At 40.1% G+C, this 9480-nt stretch overlaps 1 non-coding gene across 1 annotated transcript; it reads left to right on the top strand.

Moving 5' to 3' along the window:
- The first annotated feature begins 4734 nt into the window (after positions 1 to 4734).
- Positions 4735 to 4928, top strand: LOC150090762 (U2 spliceosomal RNA). Its single transcript, XR_016547786.1, has one exon. It is a non-coding gene; the product is annotated as a U2 spliceosomal RNA (small nuclear RNA).
- Positions 4929 to 9480: the final 4552 nt, after the last annotated feature.

Here is a 9480-nt window from a genome sequence, read left to right on the forward strand (position 1 = left end):
TGTACGGACTTAGGCATTTGAGCATGAATTGGGGAACTCCATCATCACCGGTGGTTGACGAGGCAGGTAGAGAATTGATGGCTACGATCAGTTGTTGTTTTGTAATCTGAATGTTGTTCAACACTTCTTGCTGGATGGGCTCTGTTAGTAGAGCTAGATCTGAGTTTGGCATAGGATTACGGTTAAATCTTGTGACGAAATCGAGCCACAATTCAGGATCAAGTTGTAAAGGAAAATGAGGGTTCACTTTTTTGTATGGAATTTTTCCTTTAGCCAGCTCACAGTTAACGTATAATTTGATTGCCTCAGATTTCAGGCGATTAAATTGAGCCCGTGCCCTTGAATAAACGATACGATCATTGACGTTTTGCGACTGTTTCCATGTGCGATGGAGCTGTTGCTTCAGCTGGAAACTCATTTTGAGTTCAGAATTCCACCAAAGTCTTGTATATGGACTGATTGTGATCTTTTTAGAGGCAGCATATTTGGCAACCGTGTTGATCCAGTTTGTGAGAATGTTCACAGCTAGTTCTGGGTCACAAGTCTCTAAGGCCACCCAGGGAATGAGAGAGGCGGCTCTGATGCACTTATCTACATCAAGTAAGTTGGGGCTAGTGATGTCAACCTTTGTTGTTGTCCTTCTGGCTTCTAATTTGGGGGCTGGCAGATATGCGGTCATATGTATCGGGACGTGATCAGAGTCAAATGACGTTTCTGTAATGTAATCAAGGGTGCAGGGGAAAGAGGCTAGAACTAGATCTAAGAGGTTATTCTTCCTGGTTGGAGCTTCATTAATAAGTTGTAGGTCAGCACATCCCAAGTGTGCCAGAAGATCCTTTTTCAGATTAGATAGCTGAGGAGGTAAATTGAAATCACCACAAACTAAGTGAGATGCTGTGGGATGCAGCTGATTGATTAACCAGTTGGAAACTTCAAGGATGATTTGCTGGGATGGCTTTGGGGGTATATACAGCACACAGACGTCAAACGTCACGAAGTTGTATCCTAACGTAACGAGGATTGCTTCATAGTTAGGAGAGTTACTGGATTTATTATCCAATAGCTTGAAAGCGGATTTCTTGTAGAATATTGCGACGCCTCCACCCTTGCGTGCAATCCGAGATGTGAATACCACCCCATAATCAGCTGGGGCAGCTGCCGCTAGGAATTCTTCATCATCATTCAGCCAGGTTTCGGTGATGGCGAGCAGGTCAAAATGTCCGGAGAGCAGAATTTGCTCCATAGTATCAAGCTTGTTCCTAAGACTACGCACATTCTGATAAAAGATGGTGCAGGCAGGTACTCTGGGTACTTTGATACGGACGGGTGGTCTCTGACATGGCACTACTCGATTCAGCACGGTGTGTCTAGGATTGATGAGCACAGGGATCGGCATATTGGTGTTCTGTGTCTGTGATTCTGGTTGCGGTAACAAGATCTGGGATTGCTATGAATCAGGGTACCATTGGTGGGAGTCCTTTCCATTTCTTCTATATCGCTGCCCGAGATATGGCATAACAAGAGCTCCAGCAGGCCAGATTTCAGGATTGAAGAGTGCTTCAAAATCTGCATCAGCAACATCGATCTTAAAGGAGGCGTAGGTGGGATATTTCGTGGACAGCTTAGTGACTCTACCATTCATTTTGACTGCCGCAAGAAGGTTTTCCACATCATCAGCTGAGGTAGCAGGGGAGAGCCTACTAATGAAGACATTACGCATCCGCTTGTCCATCATTCTAGTGTTCGCAATTTGCATCTTGCTGAAGTGCAAATTGGTTCCAATAACTTTAAGATTGGGGCTCAGTTCCTTAAGAGTTGGATTACGGGTCAGTGTTTGTTCTTTTGTTCTTTGGCTTGCAATCATTGCATACGTTGTAGTGTCTCTATGGGTCTTTACATTAGATACAATCGTAGCCCCTGTATAATGGTTACCCCTCACGTTGTTTGAGGTGGAGCCACAATTGCGATGCACTTCCGCAGCCAGAGCATTATCCGGTCTCGAGCGCGAGGACCCCATATGTGAGTTTTGTGATCGCGAAAAGGTGCAATTTGGCAGGTTTTGCTCCTGATGACTTCTATGGATCTTCTGGGAGGCAGTATTTCCAGAGTATTCGCTGGCATCTGCTGTGATTTCAGGGCACACAACTTCAGACTCACATCTTGTAAGAATGGGGGATGGAGAGGAGTCGTGTGATAATAAAGATGGGGTGGTTTGGGTAGGAGCTCTCGGTTTCGCATGAACGTGTCCTTCCGGAGGATGCTGCTCATGATGGTTAGTTTGAACGGCAAGATCACAAACAGAGTGCTTCAGGTCATCAAAGTTTTTCCCCAACACCTCCAATGTTTTGTGCATGCATTCATTTTGTTCTCGTAGTCGCTTGTTTTCAAGCAGTAAGTCTGCGAGGATATTATTAATTGGGGATAGCTTCTTACATAGAGTTGTCTCGATATTTGTGAGGAGCGAGACAAGAAGTGGACTGTGTTCGAGTGATGCTTGATTAACTATTGCTGAGATCTCTGTTGATAGGATGTTATCCTGTTGGGAACTACTTGATTTTTGCATGATGAGATTTTGTTCTGCCAGTAATGAGTCAGGGCTCAATTCCACATGTGAATCTGACGATCTCAGTTTTTCCGTGTCTACTTCAGGTGCGGGTTGGGTCCTGTGCTCAAGTGAATCCGAAATTTGGTTAACGTCGTTGTTAGAAGTTTCACCAGTTGTTCCTAGTGACTGCATATAATTTTCTCCCTTACAGGGGGGACACTGCCATACTTTCCGTCGCTGCTTCCCGAGCCTCTTTAGATCCAACGCGAGACATTCGCTTCCATATGTCTTGAGACAGGAAGTACATTCTATAGCTACGTCCGGAACAATGCCACAAATTACGCAGCTTTCATTATTTGGGTGATCTTGCTTTGAAGGCATTTTCAGATTTTAGGCGCAGATAAAAGGATTACGAGTGGGTTGAAAAAGAGTTTACAATTGTGTTTAGTAGTCAAAGTAAAAGTGGTCTGTTGAGAGCGTTTTCCAGGCAAAGCTGACAATTTCCAAAACTTCGTTGCCAGGCAAATAGCAGACAAATAACCAAACGCTTGATTGCCAAGTTCCTTCCAGCTTGTTGCCGAAGGCAGTCTCATAAGTAGAGCGGGAGCGTAAATAGGTCGGAGTTGTAAACGTCCTGCAATACGGGGGGTCGACTGGCGAATAACTCCCAACACAATGCAACTGCTTGACCTTGTGATACAGTAGTGGGCAAGAGTTAGTGAGCAGTGAAGGCTAGTAACCAAGGAGTTAACATCCGGGCATTGAGACATGCAAAGGCGGCAAATGTGAATACAGTACAGGCAAGAAAAAATCAAGTAAAAAACAATAATTACCTAAAGATTCATGGTATTCATCTTCACCAAGGATGCAGGATAACTTAGGAAGTCACTATACGAACATATTACTCAGACTCGCTAAAAAAAATACATTAAACCCTGAAAACTTGAGGAGCTCAAGATTAGGCAGCCGTCACACCGACGCGCACGCGCAAAACCTCCGTGGTGTTTAACCCTGGGTAGAACCACTTGGGGGCCTTTAGGTAGGTTTTGTCCACTCGGAGTATAAAACGCCGTGTGATTTCTCCCTTGGTTGTCTCCTGCCATTTTCTCTTAAGGTATTCCACAATTCTCTGCTTTTCGTTTTTGTGGTTGTTTGTGGGGTCTAGTGTGAATGCTTCAAATGTAGTCGGTGTGCCCTTTGCCAAGAGGTACATTAATCCGCATCTAGCCACCTCGAGGTCCATGGGAAGGGCGCCCACCAGGACTTGTAGAGCGCTGGTACTTACAGTGTTGCAAGCCCTGGTGATTGTTAGGAGGATGTTGCGCTGGATTGTTTCCAGGATTTTTTGTTCACGGCGGTTCCCGCTTTAGTAAACCATATTGGGGCTCCGTATGTTATAGCAGGAACAAATATAGTTTTGTAATATAGGGACAGGGTTTTCTTGTTTAGTCCTCAATCCCTGCGTGTTACTCTAGCTATTAGTACAGCGTAGTTTCTCATCTTATCCTTTAGATTGATTAAGTGCTGTTTGGAGGACAGATTTGAGTCCTATATGATGCCTAGACATTTCATGTGTTTTGCCAGCTTGACTGTGGTATCTGCGATTTTAATCTGTGGTGGTCGTCTGATGTTGAGGGCCTCTTTCAACAAGACTCAGTTGCTTTTAGTGGGGGAGATCTCTAGTGTGTGCAGTTTTGCCCAGCTTTGTAATTTTGTAATAGCTTGATTTCCAAGAACTTCAAGTTGTGATCTGGACTCCGCAGCTATGGGTAAGGAATCTTTTGATTAACTTTTTCAGTTTTCATCACTTATTTTGGATATCATATCGTACCAACTAGTGAAAATGGAGCATTAATTAAATTTCCATCCAAATTACAGAGACAACCATCCTGCCGAAGGTTTTTAGGAATTCGGATGGTAGATGGCGCTGATTCTTCAGCTACCCCTTTTTTGACCTGTGGACCAAATTTATACCTAGAGATAAGTAAAATTCTGTTTAATTTTAACTAATGCCTTGTTTTGTAAGTAATTTATTAAGTAAGTATGAAGAACTATTTTTTTTGAAAAGAGAAACGCCTCGTTTTCTGCATAGCTTTCATAAATATTGAGAATTTAGTAAACTCTTGCACAACCACCAAATGATTACCTACTTGAATTGGGTTTAAATAATTTCGGGCACAGTTGAGGGTATCGCTTCTCGGCCTTATGGCTAAGATCAAAGTGTAGTATCTGTTCTTATCAGCTTAATATCTGATACGGGGTCAAATGGGCCCTGAGATATTAAAATGATTTTTGGAACACCCGGCGAAGAGCTCGGAGCTTGCTCCACCTTTGCCACGAGTTGTCCTGGTCTTGCACTACTTCCAGGATCAGCTCACCACAATTAATCCAAAAATAGTGAATTTTTATTGTTTAGTACTGCTTTACTGGCAACAACTACCTTCTTGGTTGTTAGGAGTCAATTTATATACCATGGTGCACGGCACCATCGTATTTGAGTGGCCAAATATTCTTGCCTATTCTGTATTTGGCCAAATACAGAATAGGCCAAGTTCTTGATTGGCCACAGAAATACCACATGGTGTTTTTTTTGGCGAATCAAGAACTTGCAGCAAAAGCCTCAGGCTTCCTTGCACCATGTGGCTGATTTATATTTAAGCGGTGATGAACACAGGTACTGCAATGTACGTACTGAAATACACTACTGGACAAAATTAACGGACCAAAATGTTTTTCAGAATCGCTTGTATATAAATAGTAAGACATCTGAAACGATTTTCGCCCATAGGTATGGGCACCAACTTCGGGGATAAAGCACCTCTCACATCAAACATTGGGGAGCATGGAATTGTATAAAATGTTAAGGTAAGCATCAGCATTATGGCTCCATGCTTATAACCAGGGGTGCATTAACGCTACAGCCAAACCGGCCATGGCCAGGAGCCTCATTTTCAGTGTAAATATTTTCTTAACTAGTGCTAAAAATATCTAATAATAATAGTTTTTATATGATAGATATAAAAACTATTATTCGCCAAACTCCATATATATATGGCCACAATATATGGCCCCTGGCCATATATAGTGGCCATATATATATGGAGTTTGGCGAAGTTGTCTTAAATAAAATGTTAGGTAAACTACTAAAACTTGACGTTTAGTTTCGATCAGCCTATGGCTTCGCTGTAGTTGTCATCGTCTTGACCACTTTCGATGTATTTTTTTTCTAGTTGGCAGCTTCATGAGAATTGTTTGTGTACGTACAGCGGAAGGACAACATTACACATTCCCTTGTTTCCTTATTTGAAAGAACAAAAAATAATAAACACTCCACATTTCGGCTTGTCTATTTGTTATCGCTAAACGAAGGTAAGTTCAGTCTTCTCATCAGCTTTAATTTAAATTTACTTTATTCATTCTTGAATTATTTTAAAGTAAACTAATACAAGACACTTTGTATACAGTGCTACTTGCATCTGAATTCGTTCTTAACATTGCGAAGTTAAATAATTATTACGATAACAAAAATATTAATTGAGCCTAGTGTGATTATTACTTTATTTACCTAAATGTGACCCACTGGCGAATTTTTTAGAGACTTAGTATTTTGTCCTCTGCAACGAAAGCAGCATTAAACACCCTCAATCAGGTCACCCCTTGAGTGTCTAGCCTCCAGACAATGTAGCTTACATGGCAAGATGTTTCCCCGTTTACAAAAAAAAACTCATCCCACACCTGCCATTGGAGTTTGGGGGAAAGGGGGTACCGATTCCATAGTTCGCTGATTTCGTGGTTTGTCTAGGGTTGGCAGCTAGTCTACGTCGTTCGATGTTATCTTCCAAGATGTTCCTTATGGGGACAACCCTTGCCACCCCAACAAACCTATTTACTCGTCTTTGACTCGCTCTTTCTAGACCAGTGTTTCTCAACCTGTGTGCCGTGAGTATGCTTCAGGTATGAAACGGAAAACGCAAAAAAATATTAATAAATCCAAGTTTTATAATAAAATAAAAATTAATTCAAATAAAAATTTCGTTTATTTTTATATCTCTAAAACATCATATTCACTTAATTCGTATAGAACAGGTATTTTCAGTTAACTGTATTGGTACATTCTAGAAGTACTTTAGAAGTACTCTAGTATTCTAGAAGTACTTTTAACTTTTTTTCGAAATTATTAGCGATGGATAAATTTTTAGTGAAAGGAAATCAGAAGAGATAAATTGATAACAACGAGCTTGGAGAAAATGACAAAAACAAAAGAAGAGCAACCATCAACATCAAAAAAAGAAGAAAAAATGTTGTGGTAAATATGATGATAACTATTTGGCGATGGGATTTTCATATACTGGTACCCAAGATTGTCCTTTACCTTTATGTCTGGTATGTGGTTTAAAATTGTCGAATGGATCAAGAATTTATTATCCAAAACTATGGAATGTTTTAAAAGACTTCAGGCCTCTACTAGAAAACAAGGTATAGAATTTTATAGTATGGCTAAAATATCTGATAAAGCTCAAGAAGCCAGCTATTTAGTAGCTGAACTGGTGGCAAAAAAAAGAAATCTCACCCGATTGCAGAAAGTCTGATTTTAAGATCAGACTTTCTGCAATTCATTAAATCCCATTTAGGATATCCCGGGTCCTTGAACCATAACGATGTTGAGTAATTGTGAAAAGTATTTTGGGAGAGGAAGCTGGAAAAAAATGACAGTACCACTTTCGAGCAGCAGAATTAGCAGGCGTATAAAAGAAATGTCCGACGATATTGAAGAACAGGTTGTTCATTATATTAATAATTTTGGGCGACTGTTTGCACTGCAAGTAGAAAACTCTTCAGACATTAGCGGGAAAGCTCAATTAATAGCATTTGTCAGGTTTATCGAATAAGACACAATTATTATTTTTTGTTGTTTGTAAAGAACTCACTGAAAGAACAACGGCCAAGATATTTTCGAAGTACAGTAATGAATAATTATTTACAAAAGTGTGGTATTTTATGGAAGTTGTGTGTTGGCATTTGTACCGACGGTGCTCTCGCGATGACAGGAGCACTAAAAGGATTTGTAAACTTAGTAAAACGACAATTCAAATATTATTACAACACACTGGTTTAGACACAGAAGTTCTAGTGGCGAAGACAGTCGTACCCGATTTAAAATTTGTACTTGATCAAGCGGTTAAAATGGTCAATTATATCAAAACTAGCCCGCAAAAAAATACATATTTTCGGAAAATTATGCGAGGAACTGGAGTCTGATCATTTTCTGAGGTTCGGTGGCTATCGAAAGGGAATGTACTTATGCGTGTGGGCGAGTTGCGTGAGGAAATGCTCATATTTTTTTCGCTGGAACAATCAGAATTTTGTGGTTATTTAAATGATGAAATTTGGTGCTGTAAATTAGCTTTTCTAGCAGATTTATTCTAGCAGCTTAATAAATTAAATATCAGTATGCAAAGTCCAGAGGAAAATTTACTCACTTCTACTGACAAATTGTTTACCTTTAAAGAAAAGTTGAGTATATGGGAAAAATAGGTAAATGAAAAAAAATTTAGAAATGTTTCCCTTGACTGCCGAAACGAATTATACTAAAATAATTAATAAATAAATTCTTTATTGCTGATAAGTACAGAACATGTACTAGAGACAATAATACTCATCACGGCGACATGGCCAGGAGTTTTACATTATAAATTGGATTAATTGGCAAAAAAAATAAAATAAAATAAAAATAAAAAAAATACCGTTACATGGGAAATTACGAGTTACACAAATTTAAACATGTAAAAATGAAATTATAATAATGGCCCAGTTCCACAGATGTAATCCACTCGAGGAGCATGTGACGGTATTTGTAGTCGGTAGCAATTTCTGAAAGTCGACTCCAAGACGGAGCACTTTTTTGCAGATAGGAACCGACTACACAGTTTCAACCGGTTGAATTTGAGGATTACTGTGGCTCTGACCTCAAGGATGGCGGGGGATTGTGCCACTGACAGAAATCCCAGATGTTTTGGGCGTTTATCACTCTGTGTACATTTTTACTGTAGTCATTAAACGCCTGCTGTCAATTAACCTCGGGAGCCTGGGTACATTTAGCTGCTCAGCCATGTCAGTTGTTCTCCGTTGAGGGGGGGGGGGTCCGATGCTTATTTGTGGTCCATTTCAGGGTCCAGTATTCACACGAGAACGCCGGTTTTTGAAGTGAGGGCGACGCAAATGCCCAAATTTCAGCAGCGTATAAAATAGCCGGATAAACAGTGGCTTGAAGATATCTGGTAGTGGTTGCGGCATCGTTGGAATGAAGTAAGTGTTGTTTCGCTCTCCAGCGTAGGGTGTTAAATCGCTTCCTGTGTGAACAAATTTCAGCTTCGGATCAAAATAGACACCGAGACCCTTATGGCAGGTAACCACTGGGATGAGAGTACCTAAAACTGAAGGTTCAATTATTGTTGGTTGCTGTTTCAATGAGTGAATCATTATTGCAAATTTTGAAGAGTTAATGTTTAATCCAAACATCTTCAAGATGTTTCACTTATTAATGTAATAAGTGAAACATTAGAACTGTTAAAGACAAAAATTTTCCATTACTTTCCATCCCTTGATACCAAAAAATATTTGTGGGTAAGAGACCTATTTGCAAAAAGAAACCTTCCGACTTAATCTGCAAGAGGAAGAAGAATTGTCTGAGATCCGTAGTGATCAGTTGTTGGAAATTCACTTTAATAACACTAATATCAGCAAATTTACAAAATGAATATAGACGAATTTCAGAACAGGCAATTAGAATTTTATTGCCATTTTCCACTTCCTACTTGTGCAAAACAGGGTTTTCCTCTTTAAACGAGATTAAATAAAAGAAAGAGAGAGAGAGAGAGAGAGAGAGAGAGAGAGACACTAAAGTCGGTAGAAGCTGAGAGTAAGCCACAATAAAT

The sequence above is a fragment of the Mastigoproctus giganteus genome, chromosome 1 (assembly GCF_048544385.1).
Source record: "Mastigoproctus giganteus isolate SK-2022 chromosome 1, ASM4854438v1, whole genome shotgun sequence".
Lineage (NCBI taxonomy): Eukaryota > Metazoa > Arthropoda > Arachnida > Uropygi > Thelyphonidae > Mastigoproctus > Mastigoproctus giganteus.